A 15,334-nucleotide genomic window follows, 5' to 3' on the forward strand; every position below is an offset into this window, starting at 1 on the left:
AATAGGAGTATTTTTACAGCAATTCACCCTGTATATATATATATATATATATATAATCCTGCGACGATGGGTCAAACCACTTGACAATGATGATGATGGATAAAAGAATATGCGTACTACCCAGAGACGATATTATATTGTACGTATTGTTTTGTGGGGAAGGGAGCGTTCGGAAAATTCCAGTGGCGATAGTTCGAATCGAATCTAAGACCGCAGGACCTTCGAGACGAGAGTCTGACTAGCATTATGATTTTCCTACTCACTAACAAACCTACAAAACGGGACATCATTGAATATGTCCATGTTAGCAATATGCCTTTACAATAATTTCTACAAATTATTCAAAATTAAGATTTCATTGGCGAGAATGGGGGAAATATAAGAATATCACGATCTGTACCAAAGACCACTAGGTTGGCAAATATGAATCAGACGCCCTAACCATTCGGCCATCGCAGTCATACAATTTTGGACATGTTTAGGGGAAGATTCCAACTATTTCCTCACAATTATTTCAGTTCTCATTCGAAGTAGGTCTCTGAATAAATTTCAATCCTGTAGACATATTCGGTTCCTGTTAGTACAGAGGCATTTATTTGCCTTCCTTTCCTTCTACTCTGTCTTGGAGTCAAATAGTCTGTTATTGTTTTAAATATACATCCTATCTGGTCTTTCAATTCAGAACTATCTTTGACTGACCTTAAAGTCTTAATTTTTGTATTTTCTGGACGTAAAAACATTGGTACGTGCGTAAAGGATCTAAGTACATAGTTATGTAACTATAACTAATTTATAGACAACGAATCCCTCTCTCATTTTGAAATCCAACGAAATCCGACATTTTAAATCGACAGAGAAGTGCTTTGTATCAACACATTTATGAATGGAACCTTTCAGAAAAGGATACACTGTAATGATTCTTCCCTATTAACAGACATAAACCTGACAGTTCCTTAGATCGCAGAACCTATTAGAAAGAAGTAATGAACAATTTATGTGAACAAGCTTTCTTATTGTTTCAAGAACTTTGGGGCAATTAATATGTATTTGAAAGAATGTTGCAAAAAATAGACATAAAAGCAAGTAACGAAAGATTTACTCCATGATTCGATGTGTGCCTTAACTAATAACAACCGGTCTTAAAACAACTAGAGGTGAATTTAATGGGCCGATGATGTATCAACTGCTCTACATTCAGAAGAGAGGGCGCCGAAGCGGCAGAGGTGCCTGTTTCAAAGTTTCCCTACGTGCACCACATTCGTACGATAAAGGGACCATCCATCATCCCGTTGGGCAGGACCACATCCGTATATCTCCGGCTTCGAATTAATTTACACATCTGGCTTTAAGAAGTCAGATACCTGGCCATGACAGAGTTAGCGAATATTACAATTCGAAACATATGCTCAAAATTTCAATTTACGTTTTACACCAATTTCCATGGGGAATCACATGACACCATCATTAATAGCATACACTAAGCAGTTTACAATATAGGCGTTAATTCGGATCTAATTTTTAAAAAGAAAAGTTAAGATCAATATCATCAAGTTTAATTAAATGATTTTTTCCCCTAAGAATTAGCTTATTTAAATGAAGAAGGATTTACGAGCAAAAAATGCAACAATTTGCCGAGCTTTAAGCAACTAAGGGTAGTTGAAGATGAAGTTAGACAACATAAAATTAGAGGATGTGGTTTTATCTCTCTTCACCCAAACAACTCGGAAATTAGGAACCCAGCCTGGAACAAGTGACTATTTTGGGAAATATCGAAAAGCTAGGAAAAAGCTGGAAACACGAGAACCGCATGAATTAACCGAGGTCCATTTGCTCACTCGATTCGAAACACGCTCTTCGCTCCTGTTGCGCAACGGAAACGAGAATATTTTGCATTGTTTGGTCAGTTGCGACGAAAATTGGGTATTATACTATAACCGGAGATCGGGATGGTTGGTCAAAGATGAGAAAACTCGACATATTCCCAAACCTAACAACAAAAAAAAGTTACCACACTCTGGAAATTTAATCCACTATTATTTTCCTACTAACTATAACTGAACTAGAACTCCTGTAATAGTAAATGGCCAAAATTGCCTATTTTTTAATCAAAATTGGCGAAATAACCAGACCAAAAAGGGGTTGGATGATGGATCATCTGATCAGGAAGTCACGAGATCTGGAATGATAATTTCTAAACCCTCCAAATCGACCGGGCCATTCCCCCAACGAATTTTATTTTTATCTTAGGCAAACTTTGCAGGAATTCAAAAATTCAATTGACATAAAAGAATTTCTTTCATCGATAACACATTTCTACAAAGTATGCAGACAAATGGTTGTTCCAATGTGAAAGAAGTGTATAGAAAAGAATGTGGCTTATTTGAACGAGTAAATGTATTTTTTATTTATATTTTGGTACGGTGGCAGCACACATTTATGCTTAAAACCTTTGGCTGGATTATTCGTATAATTTCTACATCTTAAAAGGTGGTTTGGCGTCCTATTTCAAACGACATCTCTTGCTTGCCAGGAAAACGGGGTGTTCGTCAAGGATCCGTCCTGAGCCAACTTCTTTTTCTGTCTCTAACTTTACTATGTCTCGTTTAGACTACTGTTCCATTGTTCATTTTATTCAGAAATCGCGAGATGCGGTCTGGTGTGATGTAGGTTTCAGAAAAACATTTTCCTTATCGTGTCAACGTTTCGATCTTTATTGCGATCATCTTCAGGGCTTTGATTCAATATAAAAAATATATTTTTTTGCATTGTATAAATTGACTTTTTTCCACATCCTACATGTATTTGTTAAATTAAAACAATGTTTGTAAATCCCAGGCCCTGAAGATAATCTCAATAAAGATCGAAACGTTGGCACGATAAAGAAAATGTTTTTCTGAAACCTACATCACACCAGACCGCATCTCACGATTTCTGAATAATTATCAACTAACGGTCACTGATCACCACACATTGTTCATTTTGTTAATATCAGAATCAAAACAAATTGTGTACGCTTCATCATTAGCGTTCAAGAGAGAGGAATAAACCAAGAACAAGATCATAAAACCGTCTACAACAAATTGCATCGTTCGAAACTTTGTTTTCGTTAAGAAATTTTGAAATTACGAACTTTCACTTTCAATAACGTTCAATTCAAAATACCTCTTCGCAGATTTTGTTTAAATAGCCAAATCATATCAAGTAGATTTCATTCAGCTCGTTCAAATCCTAATGATGTCTATTTTCTTAAATTCAAAAAACACCCTTTTTTCCAAAATTCTTCCACCTTCCTTTCTAGAGGCATCACAAACTGGATAGATATCAAAATTGTAAAATCACCATCAGTATATACTATATAAATATACGTATATATATATTTATATTCGGTATACCATAGTAATAAATATAATTTCTAAAATTATCCAAAAATATTTACGTTAACAAGCAAAACATTAATTTTCTGTTATTTCATTTACGCAATTCGCCTTGCGAAACTTGGATTATTATCAGGTGAAAAGGTACAGCGCGTCCGTAAATACAAGCTGAGTTTTTAATTTCATAAACTTTTCTATGTTATTGAGCAACTTGCTGAGTCAAGGTGTAATTCAAACGAATCACGGCCGGTTAACCTATTCAGAACTTTGATATCTCATCGTTACTCACAGGCTTAGGTAAAACAGACTCTTTCTTTTCTTTAAAAAAAACCACTCAATGAACGGTGACCTTATGAATGATGGTAATTGTACAATAGAGGATTAAGTCAGTGTTATAAAGTTCAATTACATTCATTTTAATACAAACAAAAATAGACTGATAAACAAATTTTGCCAAAGATGCCAGATTAAATCAGAAGATCGTCCCCCTAAGGCAGGGCCAAAAAGCATTTGTATTGGGTTGTCCGGAAAATAATGCAGGATTTTGGTATTAAACAAAAAAAAAGAAACTAGTTACTTTAAAGCAATGTTCTTTAATCAAAATAATTTCCCATNCATTCATACAAATGAGTAATCCTGTAAACGTAAACAGAATATTTTATATAGATTTTTTTTAATGAAAACTTAAAATCCTGCATTATTTTCCGGACAACCCGATAATTGTATGGAATTCCTGGCAGATTTCAGTGACACCAATGACCTGACTCTGGCATGGGTCCTTGGGCATTCGGAACATTGGGACAATTAGAGGGCGGATATGTTTGCCAAAAGAAGAGCCAATATGAGTTTTCTAGGCCCGAACCCTATTGTGGCTTCGAACCTTGCAACAAAAATGGATACTAATCGAGTTCAAAACCTGGTGCAAGAACAACCCCAAGCATAAGGCACGCGAAGAGAAAGAGCCATCCATCCGCAAAGGAATTGTTGGAAGGTGAGCAACAGAACCCAGATTTTAGCTGAACTCCTCACAGGACACTGCCGCATAAGAAGGCACATATACCGAGTAGGTATACACGCAGGACAAACACTGAGCAGGACTACGAAGAAGAAGCGGACTTCGCATGTTTTATACTTTTCTAAGAGCCTATGCAGGTGTTCTTTCAACTAGGGGATGAAAAGCCGCAAGATCCTACCCTAAGGGCCGATGGCAAGGCTATTTAAGGTTAATTGACCCAGGAAGCTAAAAAATTAGAGGAGCACGATAGATCTACTCAGATCGAGGTGCAGAATGCCTTGTTGCCACCTCTTTTATCCCTCACCCCTATCCCTAGGTAGTAGACTATTATGTAACTAAAAATAAAAATTATCTTGAGGGCCATATGCAATTTCACACTCACCTAATTCTATTTTGAGAGAGAAAATGAATAAGACAGAAATACGCCAAATTAATTAAAATATTCCCTGAGGATCTGCCAACCCGTTTATAATACACCACGCTGCTAATTAGTAATTTTTTGTGCCCTTGAAGGAATGAAGGTCTTGTTTGACTTTTGATCAGAAGGGTGTTAAAAATGCAGTTTTGCTAAATTTAGTGCAATTTGTCATTAGACATGATAAACTATCTCGAGTACGCTTAGTATTGGGGAACGTGCATCAATGGATCGTCAACCTCAGAAAAACATTAATGTTAGTAATACAAGATAGTGGTAGATGATACAATAGGAAAGTTAAAATTCGATATGCGAAATCCTCTTTTTTCTACTGTTTCGACATTGTTTATAAACTAAGTCTTAAGTAACACCCGTTTTAACAATATTCTAACAAAGTCCCTAATTAGTGACTTTAAATGTGATAATGTTAACAAGTCCCTTTATGAAAATAATGCAAAACACTTTCCACGAGAGAAAAGTGTCTAATCGCGTTTTGTACGCCGTCAACTTGGCCGGTCTCATTTCCATTTGCTGTGAAAATAAACTTTCCCCTAATCCGAAAGAAAAACCGCTTAAAGGGGGGCCGAACTCGTAAATCCGGCGGGTTAAGAAGCCGATGGAATCGAGAGGCAAAAGTAGTCATAGATCGTCGTCATTCCCACGAGAAAGTACGGCCGGACAAAGAGGAGGATGAATCGCGGCTTACCCATGTCCGATTGACTAGGCGCTTCGTACAACAAAAAATTGACACGCTCTCCTTCTCCACCGACCACAATCCTCCACCATATAATGCAAAGCAAAAAAATTGTAAAGTTCCGTGGTCAGATCAAAGAACAAAATTAAATTAAACATATTTTTCAACTAACTATTAAGCCACAGGTATATGACTTTAATGTAGTTAAGTTTTAATGGCAGTATCATAGAGTAGTTTCATAGAAAAACAAAAATCATCATGTATAATTTGATCCTTGGTGATCTACATCTGGAATTTCAGGTAACTAGGCAGCAAATATATTAATAAGAGGGAAGTACAAGGGGTGTTCCTCGGGGCTCCGTCCTAAGTACCCTTCTATTTCTGTCTCTACCTTTACGATCCACTACAAAAAATACGTTTCAGTAACCCTCAATTTAAATTGATTAATTTTGTTGCGATGTCTAGAGCCCGATATTGAAAAATGCATGATTGATAAGGATTCATACTTGGCAGCAGAAACAAACTCAATCACATGGACCTTTCGCAAATCACTAAAATAAAAGTGAATTGTGCAAAAAATAATTAAAGAAATCGGTTCAAAGATGGGTCCCAGGTCATGAAGGAATTTCAACTTTCGATGCAGCGGTATAAAAAAGTAGGGAGGCCAAATCCAATTTGTGAAATAAACTACCTATAAACTCCTGCTAATTTACTACTAACTAATAATTAATTGAAATTTTGGGTAAACGTAAGAACACAACACAAACTGCGACAAACAGAACTATACGAGAAAAAAAATTGATAAAGAGGTCCTACACAACAGAAAGGAATTAAAAACTGGTTTACATACGGGATATGCCATAATTAAAATCACTTGAAAAATGGGACAGATCAACAAATGAACAAGGTTGATTATTGTTTGATAGCTACATAATGTTCATTGTTCCATATCCTGTTGCGACTGCTCTGAAATAGCAAGGAAAATGATATAGTGCCAGGGAAAACCTTTATCGAGGTATTTACACCTTGGTACCTTACCCCTGAGAAGAATTCCTGACAAACACGCTCTTTGCTTCTGTTGTGTAACGGTTTAGCGTTGATTAGAAAGTTACGATAAAAATTTGGTATTATACGATAATCCTCTAACCCGGGTTATGTTTCTTTTATGGACGGGGATGAGAAAATTCGGCATATGCCGTAACTTACTACACCCCCTCAAAAAAAGTTACTACACTTTAGTACATTATGGTACTATAATGCTAGTATATTAAGTGCCCAAGATTCATGGTTGGTTGGCTGAACTTGAAAGGTATGAGATCTGGAAATGGTAGTTACCAATCATTATCCAGTCTGTCTGGCACTGGTTATTTCGCCGTCCTCGGTGTTTAGGTGATAAGCAGGCCGAGGCACAAACCCACCACAAACAAGAGGAAATTATGTTGCCTAATTTCACGACCTTGAAAATAATGGAAAATTTTCATCCCCCAAGAGAAGATTTTAGTGTGCGGTTTTCCAGATTTTACTTGACCTTCTTCGTAGTTTCTCAAGACGGAAGAACGTGCTGCAGGTGAAATTTATCACAATTATCTTGTAAGGTAGCCAAACCTCTCTAAGATTTTTCTTTATGAATGTGCCTAGATTTTTGGATTTGATGCGTAAGTGATTAAAGTAGACTGTCCATCAGGTATTACTACAGTACTCCTCCACATGGGTTAGCTAGATTTAGGCTTGTTCTGACTTCCATATACTGAGTGGGGCACCATTGAATTAATCTTTTCTTTGTAACCTACTACCTAGATAGGCATCTTCTTCTATTAGGTTAAAAACCTGCAATGTATCTGTATTTGCTGAAGCAAGTAAATTGTAAGTTCAGGCGAAATTTTCTTGACGAAGTCGTTTACAACTGCCCTGCATTTTTTCACGAGGTATATATCAAGTTTAATCCTGGAAACCGTACCTAACAACATGCGAATTTTCGAAAAACAAAATGTCATCAGGTCCAATTCAATGATCCATGAATGGTACAAAACGTAAATTTTATTTTAGCTAACTGTTAAGCATATCCAAGTTTATTAATCATCCGTTATAATAAACCACACCATAAATCGGTGTATCCTAGGAAGAAGCTTTCAATTAAAAATGGTTTCTCCGCTTATAATGATTGATATAATTTAATTTTCGTGTACCTGTACAGGTAAACAAGCAATCACTTTTATGTGCTTTCGAAACTTACACAGGCTATACAAAGATAGGTCTCGTACTGTTTTTATTCGGCCTGGGAACCGGTCGTTGTAGCTAAGTTAAGATGGCAATTAGATAAGAAGTTTCATGGATAAGTTACTATTGCGGCAAGGTGAACAGAGCCCAAGTTTGTGAATTGCCTATACTCCTTGTAATAAATTGGGAAACACCTGTCTTGGAACAAAAGGCCCCTTCAATACTCGTTAACTTATGTCGCTACCGCAATGGCGTAGGTTTTAATTAATTTTTAACTTTAATTATTCATTCCCGTTGTTATAAAATTCATGTCAAGCGCTTAGGAGCAATTTGTTACGAATTATACGAGCCAGACTAAATGATCTACCGGATTTATCGCCTCGGAGAAAAGACGCACTCGAGCACTCCCTCGCCGGGGATTTGTGAATAAATTAAATTAGGCAAGTAGGAGGAATCTAAATGGATTATTAATCTCCAGATGGATCTTCAACCGTCTGCCCTACGGAGGTCTATGAACCCTTAACTCGTGCGATTGATATTGCACGACAATCCAAGCACGAAACATCCTGGATCCTATTTATTAAAGATATTATAAAATTATTCCAATATTAAAATCTTAACGTCTGTTTAGATCAATTCAATTCAATTCTGCGTCATGTAAAAATATTAGCATGCCTGTTATCGGAATTATGAGAAAATTAGATGTAAGCAACCAAACATCTTCATTTTATATTATTCAGCCGCTGGAACAATTCAAAAGGGCCGTTATAAATCTCTAAAATCTTCGAATCTGGTTAAATCTGCAAGCCAGATGATACATAAAATAGAAATCGGTCGTTGAATTATTAATGGCAAATTTCCTTAAGCACCTTCTATCGGGGCACGTCTCGGCTTTTCGTTTATTAAGCACTGCAAATTTCATTAGTAGCCGACAATTCGCCGTTTAAATGATGAAAGAATATACTTTTTGTTTTAATTTTAATCGTTGAAATCATTTTATTTCATTTTTTGATTCGCAATGGATACATATTTTCGAAAATAATGCAAAGTAAATTAATGATGGAATTATCCTAAACATACCATTTAATTTTTAATATTATTTGAGCAATTTTTTTTGCATACGGTAATAGGTATGCAAACCTCGGCGCGTTTTCAACAGTTCTTTTTAAACGTTTAGGACTTCTAGAAATCGTAAAGTTGTCTCGCCCTGACCCACCAGACCTCGCAAATTTTATGTTTTGTTTTAATGTGGGGCTGACATTGGTTTTCAGCTCTCACGATGTTCAAACGATCATTAATTAACGGTCACTAAACACCAGACATTGGTGATACAGTTGAACGATTTTATTGAAAACTAGTTCGTGCCTCGCCCTGTTTATAACCTTAACCCTTCAGGCCCCACGACTGTGCATGGTAATACATACTAATATTGTTGAAAACTAGTTTGAAATTCGCCCAATTTACAACCTTGCGACACCAGGCCTCTTGATCTGTTAACTTGTCTTTTTTTATTTAGTTTGTGACTTCAGATGGTGATAATATATCCGAAAGGCTTTTTCTTAACAAGAATTTTGCCTCGCTCCACACATCTGACGCCATGACCTATTATCGTCATTTTTAACTTTGTTACTAAAGATAGTGATATATTCGAATGGAAAACGAGTTGGTGCTTCGCCTCACTTGACAACCTGTTAGTTTAACCATTTGTTAAAAGTTTGAGACTGAAGATAGTGTTAAATCCAAAAGATCAGCAATAACAATCTACTTATGTCAATGGAGAGTTAATGCCTCGCCCTGCTTATATCCCTGATTCACCAGACCTCGCTAGCACAAGAAGACAATTATTATTATAATTCTATAATTGTTAGACGGCACACTGTATAACGTATAAATATTTTTACCGCAAGTATAAAAAGTTACAATTCAGAATACCTCGAGCAACAAACATTTGTAATAAACACGCTGTATGCATTTGCCTAACAATGTCTTCATTGTAACACAGTCCCGTCAACTTTAATGAAATTATGTAAAAAGCCTGTTCTGTTGAAGTCGAGAACGCTAGAGTACATTCACACTTATGTTACTTTAATGTAAATGTACTACCCCCTCGAAAAAACACCCCACACTTTCGGCTATTTCGTATCTTTATTTGTTTCGATTTTTTTAAGCACTGAGAGGACTTGAATTCCTTTCGACCACATATATAGGTTATTTATATTTAATATCCAGGCCAATCCAGAATTTATTTTGTAGACGGATTGAACTAACAAGATCTGGAATAAACAAAGATTTGATTCAATTATTCCAGGTTTTTTTCACAATGACGTGGCAAAACTCTTATGTCTACTCGAATGAATCGTAGCGATGAAATAATCCTGTTCATCCCCCTAGAATAACTAAATCCGTCAAAACCACCTGAAACGAATTGAAATCATTCCTTCCCATCGTTCACTCTTCACAAAATAGCCAGCTCATTATCCAATTTGTTAAAAGTTAACCAACGTTTTATGAACTGGCCCGATTCCAATCGAGTTCCGAAAAGCCTGTAAGTAAATAGCACTTTATATGAGATAAAGCGAAATTATTTCCGAAAGGTTTTGTTTCTAAACAAATTTGCACCACACCCTTCTTATAACCTGGCCTACCGGATTTCGTTGATTTGTTATTTGTTTTTGCATCACCCGGCTTATACCCTAACCCATCACGCCCCGACGAAGCTTAAGTTTAAGCCCTCAGCATGGTGATGTAACCTAGCATTTTTGTTGAAAATGAGTTTGTTTCCATTAAATTCTCACCAAACCGCACGATTAATACGATGAACTTTTTTGAAGTTTATAGCTGAGCCTGATGATATACATTTCCAAATAGTTTTGTAAAAAAACTAGTTTGGCCTCGGCCTGCTTATATACCTGGCCCACCAGACGCCACGACTTTCTATATACTTTATTTTATGTGTATGACTAAGGATATCTAGAAATTTTTGTTCTGTCTCACCGTTGACCCCTTCAGAACTCGCAACCTGTTATTTTGTCCTTTTGTGACTTTTGTGACTGAAGATGATGGTATAACCGAAAGGTTTGCTCTAAAAACGAGTATGTGTCTTGCCCTGCCTGTTCATATGTACATGCTATGATGTACATTTTTTACGTTTGTGACTAGGTATGCTCGGAACTCCGAACTCTTCGTTGCAAACGATTTTCTGCCTCACCCTGTTTATGCACCTAACCCCACGATCATACAGTACTTTATATGATGTTTGTGACTAGGGATGATACGTTTTTATTATACGCTTCACCCTTATATCCCTGCTCTAACCCACCAGAGCATCCCTTTTTTTTAAGTCTGTGACTGAGTATAGTCGGAAATCCAAACTTTTGATTGAAAAACGAGTTTCTGCTCTGTCTATACCCCTGACGAGCAGGAATTATTTTATTCTAGATGCAACGTTCAAAACAATGCTAACCCCATAACACATACAGGTGCGATGAGAAAAGATCAATTCGACGAAAGGCTAAAAGGTTTCCTTTTAGGAAGACATCGAAAAACGTCTATAAAATCTAAACTTTATCTCGCTATGTTTTAAGTGACGGATCTATCGTACAACATGCCAATTTAGAGAAATACTTCTGCAATATTACCAATGGTAGATAAATGAAACAACCCCCTTTTTAAGAAATAAGAAGGTGAATGCATTAAACAATTATTGGCTATCAAAAATTAAACTCACAAGTTTACATTTATTAAATTCCTCAATTTGGTTGATTTTTTCTTTTATTGTACTCATCTTTTGTGAAAGCAAACAATTTTCGATCATTTGTGTTCAAGCTGGCCTAAAGGATAATATTGAAACCTGACGGCCTAGTGTGTGTGCCCTTTTATTAAATATTTAATAAGAACGGCAAAGAACGGAAAAAAAGGCCGAAGATTTTTCTGATTGTCGCACTATTTCATGAGTTCTCATGAAAGAAAGGAGATTTCACGGGCCTCCTTATTTCCCACTTTTCGGTTAACTTTAAAGGAAAACCTGTCGTTATCGAAATAAGGCTCGGAAAATTGAAAATCTAAATGTAAATCATAAAAATTTTATATTAAACAAGAATTACGTGTTATTTTAAAATTACTAATTTACTTATTTTTAAAACTATTAATTGCCTAATGAGATAGATCTTTCCGTACCAATTTCATCTCAATGTTTAAAGGCTTTTATGCGTATAGCAAGCGAGATTAGGCGGACTAGGACGATAAAAACTATCAAACTCTAAAATGTAGTTTATTCTGGATTATAGTTTAGATGACGAATAATAATACGGAATGTTCTGAGTCGAGACGATTATGCTTCTGGGTAAAACGTGACGAACCACTTCCTTCCCATGACAGACCTTCGAGCGACCAAACATTATGATCTATTAACAGTACATTGGATTATATATAATGCAACATCTGTTGTAGGGTAGAAGGGAATTTAATTTCCGAACTGGAGAATTCACTCCAGCGAAGACGCCACTGACACCTCCGGTACACCTATCACTGGGTGTGGAAAATTGATGTAAACAACTTCATTTTTGTATTATTCGATAGGTTTGGTCTTTCTACAGTTTTGATTGTTCCTACCAAGTTATTGGAACAATTGGTGAAACTGGATAACACCATTGGAGGAAGTTTAAAAGGAAAGCATCTTACAAAAAGAAAAGAGTCGATTTGGAAGGACACAATGAGAAAATGTAGCATTTTATCCTGAAAGGCGGTCGCCGGGTCGAGAGGGATTTTCTTGGCTTACCAACATTCCTTGTCGAGATCTTCCAGTTACATTCCGATAACAACTTGGTTTTATTACTTTTATTCAAATCGGTTTGAATTAAAAGTATTCTTCAAATGACAATACCATGAATCAACTTGTTAACATGGAATAGAAGATAAAATGGAATAAGAAGAATACTGATCCGCATTTACCACTCTTCGTACTATTTTTTTTTATTGCCACTGAAACTTATTTACGCTAACTTCAGTGGGTGCAAAAACTTTGCACTGAAGGCCACACGGCAGCAATTTAGAAGACGGTATTTTAAGAGAAGGCAACTTACTTCGCGTTTTGAATAAATCCCTCTAGCTGGTGGCAAACGAATCCGATTCAAAATATCATGGCCAGTGTATTAATAAGTGGATTAACATTACTTTTCAACTGTCAGCTGGAGAAGGCGGCGGAAAGAAAAAATTGGGAAAAAGGACCAAAGGAGATAACGGAACTAAGCTCAACGCAACTAAGACTTAAAGAGACAGCTGCCTATATAAATCCCTGAATACGTCAACGATAACTAAAGAAAAAGTAGGCTCATTTCGGCTCGAACATTTCTTCATTGAAGATGGCGTAAGACGAAACGCGTTTGAGTGACATCTAAAACTACTAGAAATACACAGAAAGTTGATGGTAGTTGGTCTCTAAGAAATAGGTGAACACACCAACAATGGATCACTTAATGGATCCGTCTACCCTCGAGGGTAGTGATTTTGATGGTAAAACCCGACAATAAACAGACCCAATAAGTGACCCAATGCCGATTAAATAGACACAGTATAATGATAAAGTGCCGATTAGATTAACATGTGTTCACCGACTTACAGACCACGAACCACCAACTTTAAGTAGAAGTGATGAATCTGTAGTTTGCCCTTTTTCGGTCATCATGATCTGCACATCCCCGCTAGTCTAGTTCAGGTTAGGGACTAGGGATATAAGCAGGTCGAGAGACAACCCACGACTAACAATACGAAATTGGTATTACCGTATTTTTGGATTGTACGGACGTCCTTATCAACTACGTTCTGGTCATAACTGAGGTATAACCAGCGTGGTTAACTATGGGTAAAAATTGGGAGGATTCTTCTGAATGTGACACCCAGTGTGATCCCATCAAATGTCACCTGTTCAATGACAAGGAGAAATACACAAGGAAAAAACTTTCTGCCCTGCCTTTATGGAGAACGGACAGCACGCCAGGAAAATACTGGTCTCCCTCTTGTGCTTGAACATTTGTCGATTGGTTGTCGATTAACCCAACTGGCCGTCGGGAATGACTTTGTCTTTTTCTTAAATTGAACGGTACTTAACACTTATTTTTGCCTTTTGAAGTGACCTCCATCACTCTTCGGTGTAACCTTCCCCATGAACTTGTGGTACATGGTGTTTCTGCTTTACCTGCACATACCGGCGTGGCGGTTTACATTCAGCAGTTTCAGCCATTAAGTAAATTAAACTAATAAAACAACCACGAAACATCATAAACCAAGAAGTGAGCTACTAACTATTAAAAATCCGAATTTTTGCAATATTCCTTCATGTCAGGTTGTTAAACAAATCTTTTCCTGTTCAGCGTAGATTTTTCTGAAAACTAATAAAGCATTCAACAAAGCCGGAAGGCAAATCGAGCCTCTTTGTTTGTTGTGCTTTCGAAAAACAAAATTGAACTTTGAACCTGAATTCGTTGACAATGGCGATGTCTCCCATTGAAATTGCACTCATTATTAATTCAACACAATTACTCCACGCACTTTATATTATTAACAATTAATCCACATCTTCAACCGAATTAATAAAGTTGTGTAAGCTAAATTTAATTTGCACACGGGTAAACACTGCCCTACACGTAATTACCGCAGTGGTATCACGGTATTATTGCGGAAATCGATTGATATTCTTGTAATAGGAAATCGGTATTGGCTGTGATCAAGTTTTAAAATAAGTTAAAGGTTCCATGATTTACTCAGACACAAGTTGAACAAATCTTGCAATTGATAATATGCACTGAAGGTCAATAAAAGGAGGCAATAACCTTTATCAAATCAGATCAACAATCCGTTTTAATTTAATTTATTGTAGAAGAAAAATCTAATTGAATAATATTTTTTGTAGTTTGGTCTTTTCTGATCATCATGGTCTAAGTAGTAATGGTTTATGGATTGTCAGAGCTTTGGTATTTCGCTCTTATGAGGTGGCTTTATTTTCAACCTCATTAAAACATTTTTTTTTTAAATTTCCCATGGTTTTAATGATAATAAATCAGTGTTGTAATAAAAAAATTGATATACCGAAATACATTTCACATCTCCATCTTCTTTCAACCTTGAATCAAACAGGTAAATCAAATAATATCCGACATGACTCAAGAGCTCATCCCACTCGACATATCATTCCAAATCTGATGCACAATTCACCAACGGTTCGTGAGGTCAAAACACTGACCCGAGAACACGCACGTCTGGAGGTCATAGTGTTAAAACAGATAACTAACGCGGAAGTTAGCTTATCTGGCGGAGATTTAAATCTCCCTTACATTTGTTCACTGAATTCCGGCTAAATGCTTTTTACTCCATCATTTTCAAACTGATGAAGAAAGCTAACCGAATTGACAAAACGGTCAGTCCTTTCAACAGTCCATTTTATCACCGGATCGGAAGTGAGTAATTAAACGATAGTTTTACAACCTTGAAAACAATCGTCGTAACCTTAGCAATTAAAAATTTAAGTGACGCCGAGAAAGCAAGATCATTCCTGATTACACGTGTCAGACGAGTAGTGAACGTTGTGAATAATTTAAAATTCTTGTTTCACCGACGTTTTCCAT

General features: G+C 36.4%; 1 protein-coding gene across 2 annotated transcripts in view; it reads right to left on the reverse strand.

Annotated features, from left to right (window-relative positions):
• The window catches only part of LOC106674127 (furin-like protease 2), a 230,590-nt gene that overhangs the window by 164,170 nt on the left and 51,086 nt on the right, over nt 1-15,334 (reverse strand). The window lies entirely within an intron of this gene.

Source organism: Cimex lectularius, unplaced genomic scaffold (assembly GCF_000648675.2).
Source record: "Cimex lectularius strain Harlan isolate CLEC.00 unplaced genomic scaffold, Clec_2.1 scaffold110, whole genome shotgun sequence".
Lineage (NCBI taxonomy): Eukaryota > Metazoa > Arthropoda > Insecta > Hemiptera > Cimicidae > Cimex > Cimex lectularius.